This window comes from Prionailurus bengalensis, chromosome A2 (genome assembly GCF_016509475.1).
Source record: "Prionailurus bengalensis isolate Pbe53 chromosome A2, Fcat_Pben_1.1_paternal_pri, whole genome shotgun sequence".
Classification (NCBI taxonomy): domain Eukaryota; kingdom Metazoa; phylum Chordata; class Mammalia; order Carnivora; family Felidae; genus Prionailurus; species Prionailurus bengalensis.
The window spans coordinates 78,586,161-78,612,806 of NC_057348.1; the positions used below are offsets into that span (position 1 = coordinate 78,586,161).

The window sequence follows — 26,646 nt, forward strand, 5'->3', positions numbered from 1 at the left end:
TTTTTTGGGCTGAAGTCTCTAAGCCTCCCAAATTAGTATTGATTACAGTGATTTCAGCCATTTCCCCCAGAAGGTTCTAGGTCAGTGAAGAGCAGCTTTTACCCCTCCTCCCCCATCCTGTCTGACCAGCTCCTCTGGGAATGATCTTCTATCCCCTGCCATCAAGCTTAGCATTACTGTAATCCTGATTGTTCATTTCCTCTTGTCTTGAAGATTTTTCCTCTTATGTTAAAGATAGGATAAGTGAGAGAGCCGTCTGTCGTAATAAAGGATTTGTAAGGACTGGAGTGTAAGGAAACTGTCTCCTTTTTTGAGGGATAATTTTTGGGAAAAGACCATGTTTTATATATATGGACACATATGATACTTGATGCCAAGTTCTGAGCCTTAGTAGATAAGTCCTGCAAAACGTATTAGGTAATGTTTTGCCCCTGATATTTGAATTCAGTTCCACATTGAATGTCTTTGTGGTCAGACTGCTTTGCTAACAATCAAATTAATGATTGATACATCAATTCCATGGTGTATTTATTTCAGCTCTTGGACAATTATTAATGTAAATATTTTTAGACATTATAATTGTAAAGTCAGGGTCTTAAAATGTGGCGCCTAAAAAGATAGGGACGAGAGGAATCATCTGGATGAGGTTGTTGGATGCTTTAAACTTTGAAATGTTGTGACACATGACTGACTCTAGTTGGGCACTGAGTGTGGGTGCCCATATCCCCTGTAGCACTGACATTTTGTAGATGTGCCCTTGGCTGGACTGTGTGAAAGGTGCCGGTTAGCTAGTAGGGTGCGGAAGGAGTAAAGAAATAATTCAACCCAGGGGTACCTTATGACCGAAGCTGAAGTTGTAGAAGAGTTAAGATGGACAATCCATTTAGATGTGGGAATCCTGGCTCAGGGGAGTTCAGTGTTGGGTGCTTGCATCAGTCCCCAGGTGTGCCGTTTTTCTGGCATCTGGGGAACAGAGGTCACCTCTGCTGCTTCGGCTGCCAGCTGGCTACTGCTGCTGCTTCTACAGGGAATCTTATCCTACTGTTTGTTTATTTTTTAAAATTAAAAAAAATTTTAATGTTTATTCTTGAGAGAGAGAGAGAGAGAGAGATACCATGAGTGGGGCTTGAACTGGTCAACTGCGAGATCATGACCTGAGCCGAAGTCAGACGCTTAACCAACTGAGCCACCCAGCCGCCCCAGATTATTTTTTATTTCTAGAGTATCTCACTGAAAGATTTTTTTTGAGGGGGAGGCACGATGTGTTTTATCCCAAAATAGGATGTAACTGAATGTTAATTGCAGCATTCATGTGGCATTGACTCTGTCACAGATGAAACCCATTGCATAAGGCAGTGGATGCAGCGAGGGGCAGGGCTTTAGAGAAAGCACCTGGACAAGTGTTTTTCGCCCTTACTTTGTAGTAGCAGAATGCTTTTTAAATAAAGTTTTACGGCGAGGTGCCGACTTCGGCTCAGGTCATAATCTCACGATCTGTGGGTTCGAGCCCTTGTTGGGCTCTGTGCTGACAGCTCAGATCCTGGAGCCTGCTTTGGATTCTGGGTTTCCCTGTCTCTCTGCCCCTCTCCTACTCATGCTCTGTCTCTGTCTCTCAAGAATAGATAAACATTAAAAAAAAATAAGTAAAATTTTATGGAAAATTCTATTATGTAAAGTGGAAGAAGTTCTAGGCAGGTTGACATGTGAGGGGTCCTGCTTACCTGGCCTTCTCCCTCATCCCCTACGATGCTCCCCAAGCCAGTTTTGTGGACAGAGTTTCATATTTCCTAGGCCTGCATGTCTCCTTCTTTTCTTCAGTGAAGGAGACACGAGGGCCTAAAGAACAGAAGTTACTTGATTCAAGTCACTTACCCTGTTTACTGGCTGAGCCAGTTTGAGTGTAGACCTAGAGCCCTGGACTCTATACAGTGGATCTTTGAAACCACCATCTGATCTGCAGAAAGACAAAGCAGTTCTGGGCCTGATACAGAAGATAAAGTTTCTAACCCCCTAAAGAAAGATTATTGTAAGGACCTTTTTTTTTTATAGCTTTTATTATTTTTTTAAGGTAATCTCTACACAATGTGGGGCTAGAACCCGCAACCCCAACATCAAGAGTTGCACACTGTACCTATTGAGCCAGCCAGGTGCACTGCATGAACCGTATTTTTTAATTCTTCCTTTTACTGTCAAAAAAAAAAAAAAACCCAACAAAAAAAGTATATTCTCTTTTCCTGAATGGAAAGGACTATTAACATGCCACATGGTGCCGGGCTGTTCTGTCACATGCATACAGGTGTGGGATGGAAGTTACTTTAGGTAGAAAACTTTAGTGTACAGTAAGATTTTTTTTTTTTTAAAGGTGTAATTTTGTTTGCTGTCTTAGCTTTGAAAACTTGTTTTTTGTTTTGTTTTTTAGTAGCTACAGGGCTGAGGTTTTCAGTATTTCTATAGCAACCATTGTCCTGTAGGCATAACAGTAGCAGAGCTGTTCTGTGTCCCTTGGCTCCACTCCTGCCTCCTACCTGCAGTGTCGTCATTGCGATCAAGAGACACTTGGAGATAAAAGTGTACTTTTGGGGGATCCTGGGCTTTGTAACTTCATGCTCTTAAAGTTGGAGTCCCCTTACCTTGTGTAAGGCAAAGGCTGTCTCACTTCCCCAATTACCTAGAAGATGTGATGGTTTCCCACTTCCCCAAAATCCGATTTTTCTTTGAATATTCTTGACTAAGGTTGATCTTGCTATCAGAGGTAGCTGACCAGGGTTCGAGTTTTGAAGGCATCACTTTTCTCAGTGGTAGATAAGTTATTCAGTTTTTCTGAAGCTCAATTTCTTCATCCTAAAGTAGAGCTCTCAGAGAGTAAATGTGGGGATTAAATGGGATCTACACACACACACACTCTTATTCTGTGTGGCGCATACTAGATGTTCAGTAAGTAGAAGGTATTAGTTTTATGTTGTTTCGTTTGTGTTTTAGAGGTTTTTATAACGGGGAAAAGATAAGCTATGGAATTGTGATAAAATTTTCTTAAGTATCTAAACATGCAGATGCCTTTATTTTAGCTATCTCACATTTTTTAAAATTGCAGTGTAGTTGACACACAATCTTACATTAGTTTCAGGTGTACGGTATAGTGATTGAACAGCTCTATTACAATACCATTGGTTATATTCTGTATGCTGTTCTCTCATCCTTGTGACTTACTCATTCCATAACCTGAAGCCTGTGCCTCCCTCTCCCCTTCACTCAGTTTGTCCCTTGTCCCTATTCTCCCTCTCCCCTGACAGCCTTATTTTCTGTATTTGAGTCTGTTTCTGCTTTTTGTTTGTTCATATGTTTTGTTTTTTAGATTCCATGTATAAGTGAAGTCATGTGGTATATGTCTTTCTCTGTATTCCCTTAGCATAACACCCTGTAGGTCCGTCCATGTTGTCACAAATGGCAAGATCTCATTCTTTTTTTATGGCTGAGTGATACTCCATTGTGTGTGTGTGTGTGTGTGTGTGTGTGTGTGTGTGTACACCATATCTTTTTGATCTCTTCATCCACTGATGGACCCTTGACTTGGGTTGCTTCCATATCTTGGCTATTGTGAATAATGCTACAGGGTGCCTGAGTGGCTCAGTTGATTAAGTGTCTGACTCTTGAACTTGGCTAAGGTCATCATTTCATGGTTCGTGAGATTGAGCCCCACATTGGGCTCTGCGCTGCCAGTGTGGAGCCTGCTTCAGATTCTCTCTCTTCCTCCCTCCCTGCCCCTCCCCCATCACACGCTCTTTGTCTCAAAATAAATAAACATTAAAAAAAATAATGCTGCTGACAGCATAGGAGTGCATATATCTCTTTGAAATGGTGTGTTTGTTTTCTTTGGGTAAATACCCATTAGTGGAATTAGTGAATCATATAGTATTTATATTTTTAATTTTTTGAGGAACCTTCATATTGTTTTCCATAGTGTCTGCACCAATTTACATTCTTACCAATAGTGCATGAGGGTTTATTTTTCTCCATATCCCCACCAACACTTGTTACTGCTTTTTTCATTTTTTAAAAAGTTTTCATTATATTTTTGTTAGTAATCTCTACACTTGACATGGGACTCAAACTCACAACCTTGAGATCAAAAGTCTCATGCTCTTGAATTGACCCAAAACCAGGTGTTTGTTTTGTTTTGTTTTTTAAGTAAACTCCACCCCCAACGTGGGGCTCGAACTCATGAGAATCTGGGACCCTGAGATTAAGAGTCAAATACTTTATAGACTGAGCCAGCCAGGGGCCCCTTTGTCTTTTTGAGGTTAGCCATTCTGACAGGTGTAAGGTGATACCTCATTGTGGTTTTGATTTACATTTCCTCTGATGGCTGGTGATGTTGAGCATCTTTTCATGTACCTGTTGGCCAGCTTAAATCTTTCTATACCAGCCCCTATAACTTATTTATAGGAGACATAATGTTGAAGTACAGGTCCTCATGAAGTTAGATCTAGAAATCATGAAAGAGATAGTCTAGGTCTGTAATTTGAAACTAGAATATGGGGATGGGGAGGAGGAGACAAAGGCATGTGATAAAAGGAATGGGTGGTCCTTGTAGTCATTTTTAGATCTATTTTTTATTTTTAAATTATGTTCAGGCAGAATCTAAGAGGGAAATAAACATTTGTTATCCCATCCCTTGTTTTGTGTGGTAAATGTACTTTGGGTAAGATTGAAAAAACTGTTTTTTTGTAAAGGGAATTCTAGTTTCTTGTTAGCTAGTATCGAGGCATCAAGTGATGTTTTCCCATGAAAAGAATTCTTAATAGAGTTGAGAACTCTGACTGACAGGGGTTCAGGTGGACATCAGGCCTGAACTGGGTGTTACTGTTCGGGTAGGAACTACTTTGTGGCACCGCCCATCTCGGAGACTTTGCTTCCCCGAGCTTTGACTCGTTTTTTCCACAAGACCAGAGAAATCCCTCCTAAAGTAGAGATTCTTAACTCTGTAACCTGAAGGTTTTAAAGATTTTGAAAATAAGCCTTGTTCTTTTTTTTTTTTTTTTTTTTTTGATAAGATGTAGTCTTGCATGTCACTGTGAAAAAGCAGATGTGGTTGAACATGCCTTAGTTTTAAGTTGAGTATATATGACATTGAGCTATATGAAATTGGCTTGTTTTCCCTAAATGTCAGATTCTATCAGCTCCCTTGTGGTTCATCTCATATACATAAATAGCTAATACAGCAGCTTCTATTTATTAAGCTCTTGTGTCTTGGGCATCCTACTAAATGCTCAGTGTGTACTTCTCATGTTTAATTCTAACAACCTGAAATTGGGCTCTTTAAATTTTCAGCTGTCCAGAATCCATTTATCCTCCTGAAAAGAGGCCTCAGTTTTTGTGTGGGGATTAGGCCTTATCTATTTTTGGTTCAGATAATTCAGTCTCTTCCCGTTTCTTCTCACACTCCAGGGATAGTGTGTGTCCTGTTTCAGTCAGTGTTTTCTGCTCACTGGCCACAGTTAGAGTCCACCTAGAGCTCATCATAGGGCTTTTGTTGGAGGATCTGGAAGGGGCTTTTGCTTTGTTTGGCTTGACTGTGAGAGGTTGTGAAATGAAGTTATGGTGCCATTTTGTCACCAGACAGACCCTGCAAACAGAGAACTGAGCCTAGCCGAGAGGTGGGGAGACACTCAGTCCTGAAAATGACATTGAAACTCTGTCTGAAACAGGGGCTACCTGATGGATTTCCAGTTACGTAAGCCAGGTTGAGTTGGGGTTTCCATTACTTACACTCAAAGAGCAGTGTTATTCATAATGGCAGGTGGGAATAACCCAAATGTGCATCAACTGATGAATGGATAAAGAAATTGTAGTATATCCACGGTGGAATTTCATTTGGCAATAAGACAACGGATTACTGTCAATTACTACATCGTAGGTGTACCTTGAAATCAGTATGTTAAATGAAGGAAGCCAGTCACGAGTGACCAGATATTATATTGACATGAGATTTTAGAACATGCAGATCCCTGGAGATGGAAAATAAAGAAGTGGTTGCTTAAGGCTCGGGGCAGGTGGGGGGGGGTGGCGGAGAATGGGGAGCTATTGTTGATAGTATGAGTTTCTTTTGGGGGTGGTGAAGATATAACAAAATTAATTATGGTGATGCTTTTACAACTTTGAATATACTAAAAGTCATGGAATTCTATACTTTAAATGCATGAATTGTATGATACGTGAATTGTATCTGACTAAAGCTGTTATTAAAAGAAAAACAACCAAAAACTGAAAGATATTACCAAAAGAAAAACACTGAAAGAATTCTAAATTACTATTTTTTAAAAAAATTATTTATTTTTTGAGAGAGAGTGTGCATGTGTGAGTGGGCAGAAAGAGAGAGAGAGAGGGAGAGAGAGAGAGTGTCCTGATGTGGGACTTGAACTCACAAACCGTGAGATCATGCCCTAAGCCAAAATCAAGAGTCGGACGCTTAACCTACTGAGCCACCCAGGTGCTCCTGGATTACACTGTTATTCTCATTTTACAGATGAGGAGCTGGGGCACAGAAATGGTGAGCATCTGGCCCATCATTGTTGAGTGCTGGGGGCTTGGAGAGCTGGGGTTCAGGCCACTTATCTGACACCGTGTCCAAGCTTACTGTTGTACTGTGCTGCCTTTTTTCATAAGACTGATCCTTATGGAACTTTGTGGAGTCGGGAGTTCCTTAGCAATTACTTAATCTAACTCCTTCATTTTACTGATGAGAAAATTGAACCTCACATAATGCAGTGACTTACTCGAGATTGCCAAGTTAATTAGTGGCAGCCAGGGATTTGTGACCTACTCAGAGAGGCAGGCAAGTAAACAAGTAAGCAATGATCAAAAGTGGAAAGGGTGGAGAGCAAATAGAGGTACATTGTGCTTTGTAGAATTAAGGGAGGGCTCCGAGAGTTCTGATGACTGACTGCCCAAATGAATTTTCACTCAGGCCGTGACATTCTGAGGGAATAGGTGACAAACAGTGTGAGTGTGAAGGAGAGAGTGAGAGGTCCTGAGCATCTCAGCGCATACATGGGGTCACAGCAGGATGCAGAAGGTGGGAGTAGGAAATTCTGAGTTTGTCTGGAAGCAATGGCGGATTTTTGAGGAATAGCATGCTCACCTGCTTAAGATAACGGATGGGCAGCTACGTGGAGGAGGGCTGAGGCCCGTGGCAGAGACTGAAGATCTGGAGAGACACTTTTGCACGTTCTCGCAGTGATCCAGGTGTGAGGCCGGGTGGTGGTGGGAGGAGTGGGACGGAGGGATGGAATGTGTGTCTGCACAGGTGGAATCATTAGGACTTGGCAGCAGACTGGAAGCCGCTAGATGGTGAGCTTCTCGGGGCAGCTGGGTCCCGCCTGCCGTGTTTCCCTGGTGCCCAGCGCAGTGCCTGGCACCTTTTGCAGAAGGGGGAGGATTTTGATGTGACTTTGGATATGTCATCTTCTGACTTGGAAGATTTTGGTCCGTTAATGAACACAGGGGGAAGAACAGAGTTGGGCCTGGGGATGAAGGGGAAAAATATGAGGATTGAGGTGGAGGCAAAAGATTGAGATTTTGTTGGAGTTTGAGATACGAGACATTCATATGTGGCTGTTGAGCTGGATGAATTGGGATCTCATCTACTCAGATAAGAGAGAGAGGCTGTAATAGATCTAGGAGTCAGAGGGTCATCCCCAAAAAGGTCATAATTGAGGCTGTGTAAGAATTAAGTGAATGTTGAAGATGACCTACATTTTGAAGGGGCAGGATGGGAAGTAACAGCAGTAGCAGAGGCCTGAAGAGGACTGTGTTAGTGGTAGTAGTTTATTCTCTGGAGGCCAAGGTACGGGCACCATTTGAATGAGCGTCCTGTGCATCAGAGTTAGTAAATGAAGACCAGTAAAAATGGCTAATGGGCTGTTTTGGTGGCCAAAGGAGGTGCTCCCTGTTGAGAATTGGGAATTTTTTAAATGTTTTTTAAAAAATGGTTATTCATTTTTTGAGGGGGGGGGGGCAGAGAGAAAGAGACAGAATCTGAAGCAGGCTCCAGGCTCTGAGCTGTCAGCACAGAGCCCAATGTGAGGCTTGAACTCATGAACCGTGAGATCATGACCTGAGCCGAAGTCGGATGCTCAACCGACTGAGCCACCCAGGCGCCCCGAGAATTGGGAATATTTAAAGCATGGTTATAAGACTGGGGTGGCTGCTAGTGAAGGGAGAGTAAGGAAGTAAGATTAGTAACAGTGAACATTTGTAAACCTTCAGTGTATGCACCATGCCGAGTGCTGGCCATGTTCTTCCATGTAGTCCTCGTGGTGACTGAGAGGTACAGAAAATGGAAAGATGATTGTAAAATGAAGAGGGTATTTAAAATGAGGTTTGTATCTGTCCTAGTACACATGGCAAAACTGATTCTGAGGAACGGCCCCTTAGTCCAGGTCATACGTACAGCTGCTTTTAAGACATGACCTGCGCGGAGCCTGTGCTCTGGATTGTAGGGTGTTGGTCACATGTGAGATGTGTGTGTTTTCTTTCCCAGTTGTATTAGTTGCTTATCACTTTGTAACAGATTATCTTAAAACATAGTGACTTAATAACTTACAAAACGTCAGTTGTGCATCAGTAAACTCGGACAAAAACCACAGTGGCTTCATACAACAGGCATTTATCACTGCATAGTTCCCGAGGTTAGGAATTCGGGAGCCGTGCAGCTGGGCGGTTCTGGCGCTGGGTTGCAGACATTGGAAGGCTTGGCTGGGGCTGGAGGAGCTCCTTCCAAGCTGGCTTACTGACATGGCTCTTGGCAGGAGACCTCAGTTCCTTGCCATGTGGACCTCTCCTTGAGCGTCCTCACGACACGTCAGCTGGCTTTGCCCAGAGTGATGATCCGAGAGAGCAAGGAGGAAGCCACAGTGCTTTTCATGACCTGCTCTGGGAAGTCTCACACCTGTCACCTCTGCCACATTTTACTGGTTAGAAGCGAGCTACTGGGGGGACAGTGGAGGCTGTCTCCCCCCTTTGAAGAGAGGCATACTAAATACTTGGTGAACATATTTTTAAAGCCAGCGCCCGAGTCAGGCGCAGGGAGGAGGAAGGGCTCCCGGGGGAGGAGTCAGAAGACTGGGGTTTCAGACCCAGCTCTGCAGCCTGCTCCCTGAGGCTCTGGAGGATGTGGTTTATCCTCCCCGAACCTCGTTTCCTCTTTGAAAATAGGGGTCATAAAAGTGTGGGCCACTTCGCAGTGAGTCATAAAGTTGACAGCAAAGAGATAACACTTGTGATGGGCTCTGGGACCCCCCCCCCCACCCTCCCCCTTACAGCGGAACGGGCTTTGCTGATGGACGTGACTGCTTGTTCCAGTCCTGTGCTGTGTAATCTGGAGCATGTCGTGTGACCTCTCTTGCGCCTCAGTTTCCTCGTGTGTGAGTCAGGATTAATTCAGGTGTCCATCTCATGGGGTTACTGTGAAGATTGAATAAGAGTTCATAGGACATATTTAGCATAATGCCTGCACACGTTAGGGCCAGGTGTTACTGAATAAGCAGTAACTCGAAGACTCTCTTCTTTCTGCTCTTTTCCATTCTAGTATCTCTTTCTTGGGCTTCAGCCAGTACTTGGCCCCAGGACTTTCACATGGGTATTTATGAAGGATCCTTGATCCAAGGTCAAATGTTTCTTTAAATAAAACATTTTATTTTTAAAAACATACTACCTGATTGTACTGAACTAGTTTGGTTAGAAAATATTTCACTTTTCTGTACCAAATAGTGACTTATTAAGTTCACCAAGCAGTTACAGTGTCATTAATATTAATATAAGTCATTTGTGGATCAGTTTGAAAATGTTTTTCTAAACTTCTGTTTTCAAGGAAAGTTTCCAATTGTGATATAATCACTTTATGAATAACTAAGGCCCTTGAGATATCTTAGTGGTAGTTGAGAATTGTGCAAAAGACCACATATGACTTAATGGTTCATAAATTATTGCAAATGACTCACATAAAAGTTTCTAATTCTTATTGAAGCTCAGAGTTTGTTTTTATTATGGTAAAATATACATAACATAAAATTCATCATTTTAATGTTTTGTAAGTATACATAGAGTTCAGTGGCGTTAAGTATGTTTACATGGTCTTGCCAGCCATCACCACATGTCCATCTCGGGACTGTTTTCATCATCCCATATTCAGACTCTCTGTATGTATTAGAGACCAGAGTTTCAAGGGCACCTGGCTGGCTTAGTTGGTGGAGCACGTGACTCCTGATCTCAGGGTTGTGGGCTTGAGCCCTGCATTGGGTGTAGAAATAACTTAAAATCTTTAGGGGCGCATGGGTGGCTCAGTCGGTTAAGCATCTGACTCTTTATCTTAGCTCAGGTCTTGATCTCAAGGTTGTGAGTTCAAGCCCCACATTGGGCTTGTGCTATGTGTGAAGCCTACTTAAGAAAAGAAAAGAAAAAAAAAAAGAAACCAGGGTTTCATTAAACTTGTTTTCACTGGGTACTATTTATGAAAAACATTTGATTTTTTTTCTTTTCCTTTTTAAGTTTATTTATTCATTTTAGGAGAGTGAAAGCACCAGTGGGAGAGGAGCAGAGAGGGAGGGAGGGAAGGACAGAGAGAATCCCAAGCAGGCTCCACATTGTGAGTTCAGAGCTTGACGTGGGGCTTGAACTCACGAACCACAAGATCACGACCTGAGCTGAAATTGAAAGCCAGGTGCTTAACCAACTAAGCACCCAGGTGCCCTTATTTTCATTTACTTTTATTTTTAAAAGACTGACAGGAGATTTATTGCACTGCTGTTTGCTACAGTAGAGAAATACAAATGGACACTTCCTACATACAGTATCATTAAAATACATTTATGGTAAATATCTTTGTGAAGCTTCCCAGATAGCCTATTAACTAAAATATTGAAAAGAACATTTTAAAGGCAGCCACTTATTATGGATACGCCTTTGGAGATCAATATAAATAATTTATTATGTAACAGCTTAAGTTTTCTTTAGAAAAGTTCATATCAGGTTTGCATTAGAGCCAGTTTTTTTTTGGTCATTTATAAGAAATAATATATGCATATTCATTTCTCTTATTGTAAAAAACCCACAACATAAAATTTACCATCTTAACAATTTTGTGTCCAGTACAGCGGCATATGTACCCACTGTTGTGTAACACAACACTAAGACTGTCTTAAAGAACCACAATTCTTGGACCCATCAAACAACACCTTCCTTCTTCCCCCTTACCTGACCCCTGGCGACCACCATTTCCTTTGTTTGTCTCTTTTTAAAATCCTTTATTTTTATTAAAAAAATTTTTTAATGTCATTTATTTTTTGAGAGAGAGAGAGAGACAGAGCACGAGCTGGGAAGGGACAGAGAGAGAGGGAGACACAGAATCCGAAGCAGGCTCCAGACTCTGAGCTGTCAGCACAGAGCCCGATGCAGGGCTTGAACTCAAGAACTGTGAGATTATGATCTGAGCTGAAACCAAGAGTCAGATGCTTAACTAACTGAACCACCCAGGTGCCCCTGAAATACTCAAATGATAAATGTTGTAAAGATTTTAAAGCCATGGTGAAAGCATTCAAAATGATTATTTTCCTGTATGAGTTAACCTAGGAAGACTTTTTTCAGCTTTTAATACAGTAAATACACCTGTAGGAAAACTGTTACATGGTACTTTCCAGGAGACAAGTGGTTAACATTTTACACTTTCCTTTTGAAGAAGGGAAGAAGTTAAGATTCCATTTTTTTGTTGAGTCAACAGAGACAGGGAAGTGTATAACAATATTTTAAACCAGTGCTGTCCAACAGATCTTTGTGTGATGATGGAGATGTTCTGTATCTGTGCTGCCCAATATGGCAGCCTGGAGTGTGTTCTAGATCACTTGAAGTACGGCTGTTGTGACTGAGGGACTGAAGTTCTAATTTTATTTAACGTAAGTTTACATTTTTTTTAAGGTTCATTTTTGAGAGAGAGAGAGACACACACACACAGAGACAGAGTGCTAGTGGGGGAGGGGCAGAGAGAGAGGGAGACACAGAACCTGAAGCAGGCTCCGAGCTCTGAGCTGTCAACGCAGAGCCTGATGGGCTCAAACTCATGAACTGTGAGATCATGACTGGAGCCGAAGTTGGATACTTAACCGACTGAGCCACCCAGGCGCACCTAACGTAAGTTAGTTTAAATTTAACTAGTCACATGTGGCTAGTGGCTATGATATTGGTCAGAGCAGATATAGAACATAGGCCTTTGTGGTCATTGGCCATGTCCATTTTGGACACTTGTTTCTTGCCCAGCTTTATATTCCAAACACATTTCTTCATGTATAAAATACATATTTATGAATGAATAAATGAAAAGTTTTTGTTCTTCAGATGATATGGTGTTTCAGTTGTGTTTTTTTTTAACCTTATTCTCTTTTGTAACTTCTAATTGCTACATAACATCTTTTCCTTCTTTTTAATATAGTATTTTTTGATTTCCTGCGGTATATTTGGTCATATTATTCATTTCTCTAGTCTGGTCTTGTGCATTTCTTTAAAATGTGCAAATGAATTTGGATTATCTCACCAACCTGAAAACTACTGTTTAGTTTTTAGTTTTTGAATCTGTAGGAGAGAAACTTGACTGAATTGAGATTCATCCTAATGGACTCTGAACACTGCACATCAGTGTAAGAGCTGTCATTGTTCTTTGTTCCCTTTGTACAATTACTTAAAATCCCCTCCTCTTCCTTTCAGTATTTTATTCATTTTTATGATTTAAAAAAATGTTTATTTTGAGAGAGAGAGAGAGAGAGAGAAAGAGAAAGCTAGTGGGGGAGGGACAGAGAGAGAGAGGGAGATCGAGAGAATCCCAAGCCAGCTTTGCACTGTCAGTGTGGAGCCTGACGCGGGGCTCAGACTTACAGATGGTGAGATTGTTACCTGAGCTGACACCAAGAGTTGGATGTTTAACTGACTGAGCCACCCAGGCACCCTTACTTTCAGTATTTTAAATCAGAAACTAGATAAGCAATTTTTTTTTAAGTACAAATGTGGGTGAAGATTTTATTTTTAATTAATCTCTATACCCAGTGTGGGGCTTGAACCCACAACCTGGAGATCAAGAGTTCCGTGCTGTACTGACCTAGCCAGCTAGGTGCCCCTCCAGCACTTTTTGTAGAAAAGACTATTCTTTCTTCCCTGAATTGCCTTTGTTTTTTTTTGTTGAACATTAATTGACCACATATGTGTGTTCTCTTTCCGGACTTGAATCTGTCCTATTGATTATAGACCTTTTCATCTATGTTGATATTTTACTGTCTTGATTACTGTAGCTTTAATAATAATTCTTGGAGTCCGGTGGTTTAAGTCCTCCATATTTGTTGTTTTTCAAAGTTTTTTTTTGGTTATTCTAGATCCTTTGTATTTCTCCATGAGTTGTAGGATCAGCTTGTCAGTTTCTACCAAAAAGTGCTTATTTAGATTGGGGTTGCATTGAATCTATAGATAAATTTGGGGGAGAAGTAACATCTTAGCAGTACTGAATCTGTGGTCCATGAGCATATGTTTCTACCTTTATTTAGGTTGTCTTTAATTCTTTTCAGTAATATTTTCTAGTTTTCAGTGTACAGGTGTTACACATCTTTGGTCAGATTTATTCCTAAGTATTTAATATTTTTTGATATTGTTATTAGTATATATTTTTTAATTTCAGCTTTTTATTTTATTATAATTTGAGCCTACATAAATCACGGTTATGATTGTGGATTCTGGAATTAGACCTAGGTTTAAACTGCAGCTTTACTACTTCTTGGGTGTCATGGATTGGGCAAAAAAAAATCACTTTTTCTGAACTTGTTTTGTCAGTGAAATGGAGAATGATTACCGACAGCATTTTTCAGCCTTGGCACTGCAGATGCTCGTCGCAGCTAATCAGCCTGATGATGGAAAAGGTCTCCAGTCGTTGCCAGAGGTCTCCGGGCATCGCGTGGGGGGCATATCAAAATCACTCCTGAGCGAGAGCCATTGTTTTTGCTTTGTGAGATTGCTGTGAGGGTTAATTTGATTGCATGGGAAGAACTTACTTGCAGTACTTTTCTATGGAAGACAAATTGGTCGATACTGTATCGTATGTTCTTCAGTTGTTTTGGCACTTTAAGTTACTTTGTTTACTCTTAAGTATAAGCTCAGGGAGGGTAGTCTTTGGAAGGAAATCATTTAATTATGTCTTAGAGTCCAGGGAACATTTATTTGGTAAGTAATTGAGTATGGGTGCTTTATTATACTAGTTTGAGGAGGTGTATGTAATTACATATCTATGTGGTGACCAGGAAGAAATGAGGATGTGGAGGATTAGTAAGAAACTGGACTGCTATCTATTTTCTTGTGTCTCATCTTCTCGTGTGGTTTTATGTTTATGTCAAATGTAGTGGATTTCTAGAATGTCAGTGACAAAACTCAAGCGTGTTTCTTTTTTTTTTTTTTTAACTTTTTTTTTTTCTACGTTTATTTATTTTTGGGACAGAGAGAGACAGAGCATGAACGGGGGAGGGGCAGAGAGAGAGGGAGACACAGAATCGGAAACAGGCTCCAGGCTCTGAGCCATCAGCCCAGAGCCTGACGCGGGGCTCGAACTCCCGGACCGCAAGATGGTGACCTGGCTGAAGTCGGACGCTTAACCGACTGCGCCACCCAGGCGCCCCATCAAGCGTGTTTCAAAACCACAGTAACTTCACCTTGCCTGGCGGGCATGTGTTGTTTCTTTGCTGTTGGTCATTTCATCACCTTGTGAAAAGGACACCCTTTTTTCATTTTGCTGGATCATTCAGTATTGAGAGTGCTGGGAGAAGTGCGGGTAGAGGGGTGGAGGGTATCCTCTGTCCTCCCGCGGGCACCTGACTTGATCCAGACCTGGAGCTTCCTCCCTAGAATTTGAACCCTGTGCCCAGTGACTGGAGATCCTGCCCTTTTGGAGTAGGAACCAGACGATGTGGTCAAGATCATCTGGGGCTGTCTCCATCCTGTTCTCTGCACCGTTGGCCTTCCCTTTGGCCCTGTGTGCACCCCTGTGACTGTCTCACAAACCTCCCCCTCTGTTTCTGAATGGAGTTGTCTGTGACAAATTGATGCTTAACCTTTCTCCCATACAGCTGAGGTAAAATGTGTGAAGGGTCCAGAATTGCTTTGAAAATCGATATGTAAACATATGTACTTTTCTTACATATTATTTTGTCTGGTTTTAATGTATTTCTCCTGATGATACGATTTTCTTTCCAGCGGAGGACTGTTTTGTGAGTAGAAATCTGTAAAAAATCTCGTTTGAGAATGGCCATCCTTTTTGTGGAAGTTCTCTCATTTTGTATTTGTTGTTGTACATGTCTGTGATTGACGGAGTAAAGTAATTTTAACACTGATAGGCCACAGGGTAGGAAGTGAAACATTTACCATTAAACAAACACAAACAAACAAACAGGGATGCCTGGGTGTCTCAGTTGAGCTTTTGACTTTTAATTTCGGCTCAGATCGCAAACTCTTGTGGTTCCCGGAGATGGACACTTGCGTCAGGCTCTGCGGACAGTGTGGAGCCTGCTTGGGTTCTCTCTCCCCCTCTCTTTCTGCCCTTCCCTCTGTCTCACTCTCTCAAAGTAAATAAATAAGCATTAAAAAAACAAAAATAAAAAATGGTCACATAAATAACATTTTTTTAAAAATGAAAACTAACTTTCAAAACATTGAGAGAAGTGGCCTTTAACGTCTGACTTAGTAGAAGACGGATTCTCACGTATACTTCTTCATTCAGTCTGTTGTGATATATTTGAAGTAAGCATATGAAGAAGATGTGGCCGTGGACAGATAGGTAGTTGGAAGAGTGTTTTAATAGACTTTTTAGATAATCATAGGTATTCATTGTGACTACACTGACACTTGGCAAGTGGGCAGGTGTTGGAAGAAAGGTGGTGTTGTGGAATCTAAACCCATATTGATGAGCTTTTCATACTGTCACATTAAAAGCCATTGATTTTCTCGTACTTTACATGACTCTTTGCCCCATACATGGTTTTGTAACATCATGCGTCAGTCTTCTGGAAAATGAGTCATGCAGTACTTCAGATGTTGACACATGTCGTTAAACTGTATCCCAAAGTAATGCTCATTAATATCTGATCAGAAGAGCTTTAAGCGTTGAGACCTGTCCTGCTTCTGGTGGCACACGGAAGTTTTACAGACTGTTGTCTTGAAAGCTTGAATTTTATCACTGGCAACAAATACTCTTTCATTTGTTTTTCTTTAAATGCTAGGCTTGCTTATTTATTTATTTTTTTTATAGAAAGGTCTTTCATGTAGCCAAGTCTGAATAAGCATAGTTTGTGGTGTTTTTTCAAGTAAAGATGATGTTCTGTGAAAGAAAGTGGCTAATTCCGCCTACAATTCGGTTACCCAAGTGCTTTTTCTTGAGATAGCCGTCGTATTTTGGTGTGTACCAGTTCTTTATGCACATTTCCCACTTTGTCACTCAGAATTTTAAGTAGATACTTTTTCTTTTTTTTAAAGCTTATTCTCGGAGCTCCTGGGTGGCTCAGTCAGTTGAACATCTGACTTTGGCTCAGGTCATGATCTCATGGTTTGTGAGTGTGAGCCCCACATCGGGCTCTCTGCTGTCAGCACAGAGCTTGCTTCGGATCCTCTGTCCCTCGGCACCTCTCCGTTTACAGACTCTCTCTCTCTCTCTCAAAAATAAATGAATAAACATTTAAAGTTTATTTGAAAGAGAGAGAGTATGCGTGTGCACATGCAAGTATGTGAGTGGGGGAGGGGCAGATAGAATCTCAAGCAGGCTCTGGGCTGTCACAGAGCCTGAGGCCGGGCTTGAACTCATGAACTGTGAGATCATGACCTGAGCTGAGATCAAGAGTCGGATGCTTAGCCAACTGAGCCACCCAGGCATCCTGCTTAGTGTTATTTTAGAAATGTCAGTGTAGGGGCGCCTGGATGGCTTGGTCCGTTAAGCGTCCGACTTCGGCTCAGGTCATGATCTCACGGTCCGTGAGTTCGAGCCCCGTGTCGGGCTCTGTGCTGACAGCTCAGAGCCTGGAGCCTGTTTCAGATTCTGTGTCTCCCTCTCTCTCTCTGCCCCTCCCCTGTTCATGCTCTGTCTCTCTCTGTCTCAAAAATAAATAAATGTTAAAAAAAAAAAATTTTTTTTAAAATAAATGTCAGTGCAGTCATACAAGAAAAACATACATACACAAACTAGAAGTGAAGCTTATTATTTTCAGATGATAAAGTCTATTTGAAAGATCAGAGACTATTGTGAAAATTATAATTAAGAAGAGTTAAGGCAAGTGAAGTATTCCAAACAAAAAATAATTTAAAAATATTTCAGTAATAACCTATTGGATATATAATGGAAAGATACTCTCTTTACAGTAGGATCCAAAAATAACATCTTTTTCATAATTGAGGACATTTAAGTAGATAAATAATTTGGACAAATTAACTAGAACATTGAGTATGTAAGGTCAGCATTTTCAGCTTGACACTCTTAGGTGAGACAAATTATTTTAAAAATCCTGTAACAGTTCTTACCAAATTTATTCAAAGACAAATTTTCAAGTCAGCTTCTTTTTTTGCCTTGTAATAATTTAAGATTAGTACTTTGTTTATCTTAAGACATTTTAATTCCGGTTTTGGTTATAGGCATTACATTGAAAAGTAGTTTCATACATTCTTTTTTAAAGCTTTTTTTTAATTATGAGAAATTTCAAACTTAGAAGTTGTGTTAATAGCATATTAAATGCAAGTACCTGTCACTTAAATTCAGTTTTGTTACTTTGTTAGATATGCTAATGATTTGTGACTATGTAAGAAAATGTACAAATCTTTTAGTGACTGCTGTGGACTGATTTGTGTCCCCCCAAGTTCCGATATTGAAGCCCTAACCCCCAAAGTGATGGTGTTTGGAGATGGGGCCTTTGGCAAGTAGTGAGATTTAGATAAGGCCATAAGGGTGAAGCCCTTAGGATCGGATTAGTGCCCTTATAAGAAGAGACATTGGGGTACCTGGGTGGCTCAGGTGGGTGAGTGTCTTACTGGTGTTGACAACATGGAACCTGCTCGGGATTGTCTCCCTCTCTGTCTGCCCCTTTAGATTGTGGTCATCTAAACCCAGTCTTGTATTCACATTTCCACAATTACTTCTTACAGTTGATTTTTTAGAATTGGGATCCAAAAATAACTCCATGTGTTCTGTTTGTTATGCTTTTTAAATATGGTTAAGTAAAAGAGTGGTTTTAAAAAACAGTGCAGTGGGACCACTGATTTTTCATCCAGTGGTTGTACTTAAAAAAAAAAAAAAAAAAAAAAAAAAAAGGAGGGTGAAGGACTGCTGTAGAGGAAAAGATATTTAAAATGCAAAATGAACAAATGTAACATGTGGGCTTTTTTTTTTGGAAGGGGGTCCTGATTCTGACATATTAACTGTAAAAAAGATGACAGTGTCTTAAGTTCTATAACTCCAATATTCTGGAAAACTGACACATATAAACATTTGCGTTGTAAATAAAATAAGAATAACATTCTGAAAGTATTTTAATTAAATAAGGATTTTATATTTTTCACAAATTATAATAGTATTTTAACTTTTAAACATTCCCAACACACTAATGAAAATTTTGTTAGAATATTTTTAAAAGTCAAGGTATTATTAATTCATGGTGTAGCTTTAAAAACTTCTCCCCTCCAAAAAAACCAGCGTCTCCAAAGCTAAATTTATCAGATCAGCTTAGTAAAATTTTATAAAGATCATTACTATGATATACTATAGTGAATTTTTAATGTGCAATGATATTATTCAAGTATGAATTTAACCAGTAGGTGGCAACAAATCAATATCTGAATTTATTTTTAAGAAAATTTCAGAAAAAACAGTATAAGTCATAAATAAGGCACATTTGACATTTTTCTACAAATAAATATTTTGTACTTATGTCCTTTATACATGCTTTTTAATTTGAAAAAAATGTATAGATTTTATTTTTGTATGATACTCATAGTTCTTTTTAAAGCTGTGATTGGTTTTTAATAGTTGGATGATTAATTTATAGTTGTACTTAACAACTGATAATGAAGGTATTTGATTTATTACCTGGTGGATACAGATAATCATGATTTGAGTTATATTTTTGTTTTTGCTTTGCTTAATTCGAAACTTAATCTCGTTAATAAGTAGTATTGTTTAATTTGCTAAAAATAAGCTTCTATTAAAATTAAAAACCCACAAAAACCCCGGAAATTTTATAACGCTGTGTGATAGAACACTTGGGAAAAATCAGTGGGGAGTGTATTCATATGTTGTAATGTTGCAAATGCATTAGATCTATCGTTACTTACATCAGCTAGAAAAATACACCTATTTTTCGAATTAAAAAGCATGTATAAAGGACATAAGTACAAAATATTTATTTGTAGAAAAACTTGCATCAAGTTTGACAAATGATAGAAAAGTATAATGCCATTTATAAAAGGCTTCCAGTACCGTGTATTGTTGATGGATGTGTGTCTGTATTCGCTTCTCTGTGCGCTGTCCCTTGGATTCTCTGTTTCTCATAAAAGTATCCAGAGGTGGACACTTGGGCTTCCATCAGAACGTAACTGCCACTAGGAGCCAGGAGAAGAGGTTAGGACTCAGGGTTTATTTTAAAGGGTTAGCTTAGCTTAAAAAAAAAAAATAGCTATTTTAAAATAATGTTAGCAGTTGTTAATTCTAAAGAGTGGGAATAGGAGTGTCATTGTAATACTTTAATTCTTTAATCTGTTGATTTAAAAAAGATACAACTGAACATAGTCTTGAGCAGAGCAGTCCATGGTTACAAAATGTTATTTGTCTCTTCAAATACAAACATTTAAAAAGTATATAAACATTTTATGTTTTGTCCATATATACAAACTAAATGTCATTATTTACTACTTGATGTATTTTGGGTACTTTTTAATCTACGCTCATGTACATTTCTAATTTAAATTAACCCATTACAATTTACGTACTTTCACACATTTAGGCTTTTTGGTGGTTTCTTTTTTATTTTGGAAAGATCATTTCTTGTGACTATATTTTGTGCACTTGGTTTTAGGGGGAGGAAGAGTAATATTTTTGGGAAATAGAAGCTTATGTGAAATCCAAAGATATGAGCAGTGTTATAGTTTCTGTCATTTATTTTTAGATTTTCTGTATTTTTCTTAATTTTTTGAGCCATACTTTATTGACAATGTCAGTCTAGAACAAGCCAGGCATTTTTCCCCATGAAGTGAGATAGTTTTCATTCTGCCGTAACATGTACCCACACATCTTCTTCACCTTGAAAATGTAGCATTTCAAGCTTTAGTCAGGGTAGATTACCCCTTTTTCACTTTCACACTTTTTACCGTGCTGCCAGAAGTCTTCTCAGCATTTGCTTTGAATTCTGTCTTAGCACATCTCTCACTGCTTTTGCACAGATCTGGGAGTATGGGATGTAGCTGGGTCCAGCCTCTCGCCACCAAGATGTCATGAGAGTAGGTGTGTCAGTGTTGGCTCCTGGATTGTCTTTAGGTTAAATAACACTCTGGCATACAGTTCTGTCTCTTTCTTCATCCTCTCCAACTTTTGTCATTGTATTTCATTCAGCTTTGTTAGGTGGATAAATGCAGGTGGCTATCAGGAATGTACACACTTCCCTTGCAGTGATGTGTTGTGTAGGAACTTGTGTTTTTCTTGGTACTTTAGAATGTCATCTTTATCACTTGCTCTTGTCCACTGGTATTGTTCATGATCTCTTGGGCCCTTCCCTGCCTCTGGCCTTTTTGAGCTGCTGTTTTCCCTCTGCGCTTTGCTGGTTTCTTGTTCTTTCTTCTGGTATCAGCTTTGATGTTGTTTCTTAGAGAATTCTTTCGTGACCATCCTGTGTACAGTGCCTCCTCAGTAGGTCTTTACTTGGAGCAGTCTGTCTTTTCCTCTGTGGTGCTTACCAGAACATCCCATTGCTTTTTGTGCTGTTTGCTCAGTTCCTACTAGACTTAAGCTCTGTGAGGTCAGGGGCCATGTGTATTTTACTCAAACTCTGAAAATTCAGGGCTTACATCCATGCTTGGAATGTTCTGTGAACTTGTAGTAAGTCAAATGAATTGCTGAACGAATGAACTTTAAGGATTTACGGTTTACATGTCAGAACTCATTTAACTTTTCTCTCTTCATCTCTCGTCTCTCTGTTCATTCTTTAGTGATGAATTTTCTCTTCTCCAAAGGTAGGATATGCTTTTAGGATCAGTATTTGTTTTTATGGGTTATTCTTTATATTTAACTCTTTGACACATCTGAAATTTATTGTAGAATATAGTAGTGTGTGGTATATTCAAAGTAATTCCTTTTGTTTTGAACTGCATTCTCATATATTGAGTTATTTGTTATTATTTATAGTTAAAAATTTAAAAATGTCTGTAGAAATACTATTTTATGTTTTAGTCCATTGATTAATGCCTTCTCTTAGTTTTAAACTATTATATTTTGAAAACCTGGTCCCCATGAAAATATAATTATAATTTAAATTATTTATGGTACCCATGAATATATAATTATCACTTAAATTATTTAATTTTTGTCAAACCCATGTGAATTTTACTATCAAAGGACCAGGTTATAGAAAATATTTTGTGTGGTTTCTACTTGGTATTTCACTTAATCTCTAAATTTATATTACTGTCATATTTATACTTGGATAGGTTTCGTAATTTTTAAACTAAATGATTTATATTTTATCCTACCATCCACACTACCCCATCCCATCAGTCCTACAACTTATTCTTTGCTAAGTCATTTGGGAGTAGACATTGAGAGCTGCTGACATACTAACTTCACCCCTGAATAATTGAGCATGTCTCTTAAGAAAAGGGATGTTTTCCTACAATACAACCACAGTGTTGTTATCACTCGTAGGGAATTTAACATTGATAGAATGTTGTGTGTGTGTGTGTGTGCATAAATTTAACATTGGTAGAATATTGTGTGACTATATGTTAAATTATATATATGTATACACACACACACACACACACACACACACACACACACACTACACATACATACTTTAAATCCAGGAGCACACATTACATTTAGATGTCACGTCTCTTAGTTCTCCTTCTGAAACTCTATTGGAGAAGGATCATTTTTTTTTTCTTTCATTTCCATTCTGCTGTGGACCAATAATTTTTTAAAATACAATGATAATAAATTACTAGAAAAGTAAAATGGAAGAAATGAAGACATAAAATTAAGGCTCATTTAAAAATTAGATTCTATGATCAAGTTGCTATAAAAATTTCTGAACTCTAACTTGTGTACTTCTCTTATCATGGATCAATAGCAAACATTTTGAGGGCTTTTAGTGATCTGAGAATTAAGTAACGCTGATCTGGAATGGTTCCCCCAGGCTAATTTATTTTTTTAATGGCCATGAGAGTTTTAAAGAGCCCAGACCAGTTGTTTTATAGATGAGTCTCTTAATTTGGATTTGTCTGATTTGTCATGATTAAGAATCAGATTAAATACTTTTGACAGGAATACATCATAGGTCATGGTGTCCCCTTCTCAGTGCGTCCTTATTATCACATGAGACACATCATTATTGCTAATGTTAAGTATCATTTGGTTAAAATGTGTCTTCCAGGTTTTTTGATTGTGGAGATTTCTTTTCCCTTTTTAAATAAGATATTTTCAGACTGTGTGAGTATCTGTTCTTATAATTATGCAGTGGTTTTAACATCCCTTGGTGTTTCTTGCCTGAATCAGTGTTTTGCAACCGTGGGTTGCAAATGAGAATTGTCTAATTCTCTTAGTATCTTTTTCGTTGATTAGTTGTCATTCCTTTGAAGAGAAGACATTTTCCTACTCCAACAGAGTTCTTAAACCACATTGTAGAGATGAGCCCTCTTTTCCCTTTTTCTGATAGATGCTTGTCTGACCTAGGGAAAATTGAAGTAAGTGTCTTTATGTTAGACACCTCCCATTTCCTTTTCTGTACCTTTTCCATCAGTTTTGCCCTTTGGGTCTGTTTTCTCCTGGTTTCAGTTTTCCCGAAGCTTCCGGGCTTAGAACCTCATGCCACAGCCCATGAGGGCTTCATTTCCTTAAACTACCTACTTTTTTTTTTTTTTCCCCCTCCTGTCTCATGATCAAAACTGCTTTGTGTGGTCCATGTTAATGCATGAAAATTTTTGTTATTTAGGTTTCTTTAGCTATTTGTTTCTTTAGCTTTTTAGATCTGTTTGTGTTTTAAAAAAAATCTCTTAAAAAAGAGATTTCTTGTAAGGTGAGTGAATAAATTAGATGACTAATAGGCAGTGTGACATGGTGAAATATGTAAAGGCAACGTGGGAGGAAGATTTTTTTGGAGGTTGTGGTTGAAACTGAGGAGCAAGCAGCCTCTGCTATATATGAGTTTTGCGGACTCACATCTGAGCCTGCAAACTTGGGTTGTTCCTGTTGTTGTTGTTGTTGTTGTTGTTGTTAATACCTTTTACTACTGGGCTGCGTTTTAGTTTAACCTCTCCCCACTACCCGCCCCCCCCCCCCCGCCCCGTTCCCTGTCCTGCCCTGATCCATTTTGTGCGTTGTCGGGGTTTATGAGTAGAATGAAACAGGGGTTAGAGTCATTCATATGACCCCTTTGTAACCCTGATAAGATGTACTTCTGGTATCTTCTGGCAGAAATTTCTTGTAAATTTGAAGGTGATTTAGATCAGCTCATCTGAATATAGTATCTTCTGCCCTTTCATTCATTCAGCAGGTATTAGGTGCCTACTGTGGACAGTATTGCTGGGCAGTGGGATCTAATAATGAACAAGCTGATGTGGGTCTCCCATGTTGCAATCTAGTTGGGGAGGCAGCTGTATACAGACAGTACACATGTCACATGGATGTGAAGTGATGGGAGAAAAATCCGGTGCCACAGAAAAACCTTAGCCAATCTTGGCAGGGAGGAGGTCAGGGGATGTTTTTTGGGGGTCACTATGTTGGGGAGGGGTGCAAAACCAGGAGACTGTGGGAGTGGTTGACAAAGGATCTGGAAAGGATTGCTTTTCAGGCCACATATCTGTCGTAGCTCCCTAACTTGCCACTGTAGTGCAGAAGCAGCCGTGGGAAATCAATAAACACATGAATCTGAGGGTGTCTCAGTCAGACTTTACTTATGGACAGTGAACTCAGAATTACCTTAAAATTTTCAGCTGTCATGAAATATTATTTTGATTATTTTCCCCCAACCATTTAAAAATGTAAAAACTGTTTTTTACCTTACACGTTGTTACAGAAACAGGTGGTGAGCTATAGTTTGCTGACTCCTGGAATATGGCGCTAAAATAAAACGCCCATTATCAAGGGTCTTTTGCCTGAACTCTTTATAAAAACAGAGCTATCGTGCAATAGACCTGTAGTCAGAGTGTGCATTATGCTTTCAGTAAGACATAAATATATAGGTAGGGTTGAAAATTACAGTATTTCCGCACCTCTAGCTGTTCTTTTGAAACATTCCAGTAATTCTGGAAGTTAAAGGGAAGGCTGTTGGGAATTAAGAGAGTGATTGACTAGTGGTGCACATACAGAGGGACTTGCATGGTGTCATTAATAGTACTTAGAATCTAGGCCCAAGTTGGAGTCATGAACTTGTCAGTTACTGCCTATGCACATCATGGCACTTTTCTGAGCTTTGTCTATCTGTGAAGAAGAGAAAGCGAACTCAGTACAGATACTGCTTGGAATTATTGCGGGTAATAGTATACTTTAAAGCACCACGTAAGTGTCAGTACGAATATTTTAAGTTACACCGCCATTTCTCGCATCTTTACATACATCCTATAGATGTAAAATGACATCATGTTTGCTTAGTTTTTGTCACCAAGATGGATTCTTGGGGAATTCCGCCATCATGCAGACATTCATGTGTCTACTGTATATTAAGGACATTCCAAATATGGGGATACAACAGTAAAGAAGAAATTGTTCTGTTCTTGTGGAATATAAATAAGCATGTATTATACTGTGAGGTGGTCATAAGTACTATAAAGAAAATAAAGGTAAGGGGGTAGATGGAGTTCTGGGAATGGTGGATGGGGAACAAACTGGGGAAAGCCTCTTAGGAAATCAGGTTTGAACTTACTAAGGTTTGGAGAGGCGGGAGAGCTTTCAGAGAGACAGAGAACACAATATAAAGGCCCTGAGGTAAGAAAGATTAAAAAAAATTTTTTTTTTAACATTTATTCATTTTTGAGAGAGAGCATGAGGGGAGGGGCAGAGAGAGAGAGAGAGAGAGAGAGAGAGAGAGAGAGAGAGACAGAATCTGAAGCAGGCTCCAGGCTCTGAGCTGTCAGCACAGAGCCTGATGTGGGGCTTGAACCCAGGAATGACCTGAGCTGAAGTCAGATGCTTAACTGACTGAGCCACTCAGATGCCCAAAAAAGAGTTTTTAGTATGTTTGAATAAAGGCCAGCAAATATAGAGTGCTTTTTTTACTGCATAGATGTAGAGAGGTAGGGGAAAGACTTATAGGACCTGTTGGACCATGGGAAAGAGTTTGGATTTTATTCTGGGAAAGATGAAAAAGCGATTGGAGGGTTTTGAGCCAAAGAGTGAGAAGTGATCACTCTCCCTTTCTTTTTTCTGAACAGTTCTGTCCTGAAACCATTAGGTGGGACAGAGCAAGGTAGGCACATACCATTTGAGGAGGGGTGTGTGGAGCTGTTGTGGCACAAAGCAGCATGTTGGCCCTCGTGGTATGGGGATGGTGGCCTGGGACAGAGGATCCATGTTGGGAAGGCATGGTGGATGTCACCAGAGTCAGAGCCTAAGCAGGGTGAAGACAGGGTCTTTCTGATGGGGTCACCTAGTGTGGGATGCTAGGGCTTGATCAGGGTGGGGAGAGTGTCCAGAGGGGAGAGTAGACTGCATGGAGAGTCAGGGCCCATGCTGTCCCCACCATGTGTAAGGGGTGGCCTGGAGCAGGCTTTGAGGATTAAAGCATAGTAATGTAGCAGTCTTCATTTCCTGATCTTGATGATTTTGTTGTAGTTTGTAGACCATCCTTGTTTTTAGCTTTTTTTTTTTTTTTTTTTTAATTTTTCAACGTTTATTTATTTTTGGGACAGAGAGAGACAGAGCACGAACGGGGGAGGGGCAGAGAGAGAGGGAGACACAGAATCGGAAACAGGCTCCAGGCTCTGAGCCATCAGCCCAGAGCCCGACGCGGGGCTCGAACTCACGGACCGCGAGATCGTGATCTGGCTGAAGTCGGACGCCCAACCGACTGCGCCACCCAGGCGCCCCCCCCTTGTTTTTAGCTTTTGAGGATGTTGGAGCCTCAAGTTGGCAGCTGACTCTCAGGTGGTTTGGGGAAGAAAGTCTTTGTATTGTGCTTTTCTACAAGTTTGTTGTTTCAAAACTGAAAAAAACCAACAGTGTCACTGTGGCCACTGTATGATAATGGATTGTAGAGTGGCAGGATCTCAGGCAGGAGGCTGCAGCGGCCGCTAGTCTGGGTGGGTTGTGCTCGTGGTGTGAGTAGGTGGTCTTAGTGGAGGAGGTGAGAATGGTCAGATTGGGGACTTAATTTGAAGTGAGAGCTGATTGGA

General features: G+C 39.9%; 1 protein-coding gene and 1 pseudogene across 7 annotated transcripts in view; one reads left to right on the forward strand and one right to left on the reverse strand.

Annotated features, from left to right (window-relative positions):
• SRPK2 (SRSF protein kinase 2) overlaps positions 1-26,646 on the forward strand; it is a 256,671-nt gene that overhangs the window by 20,293 nt on the left and 209,732 nt on the right. The gene's annotated exons all lie outside the window — the stretch shown is intronic.
• Positions 20,312-20,540, reverse strand: LOC122487773 (annotated as a pseudogene).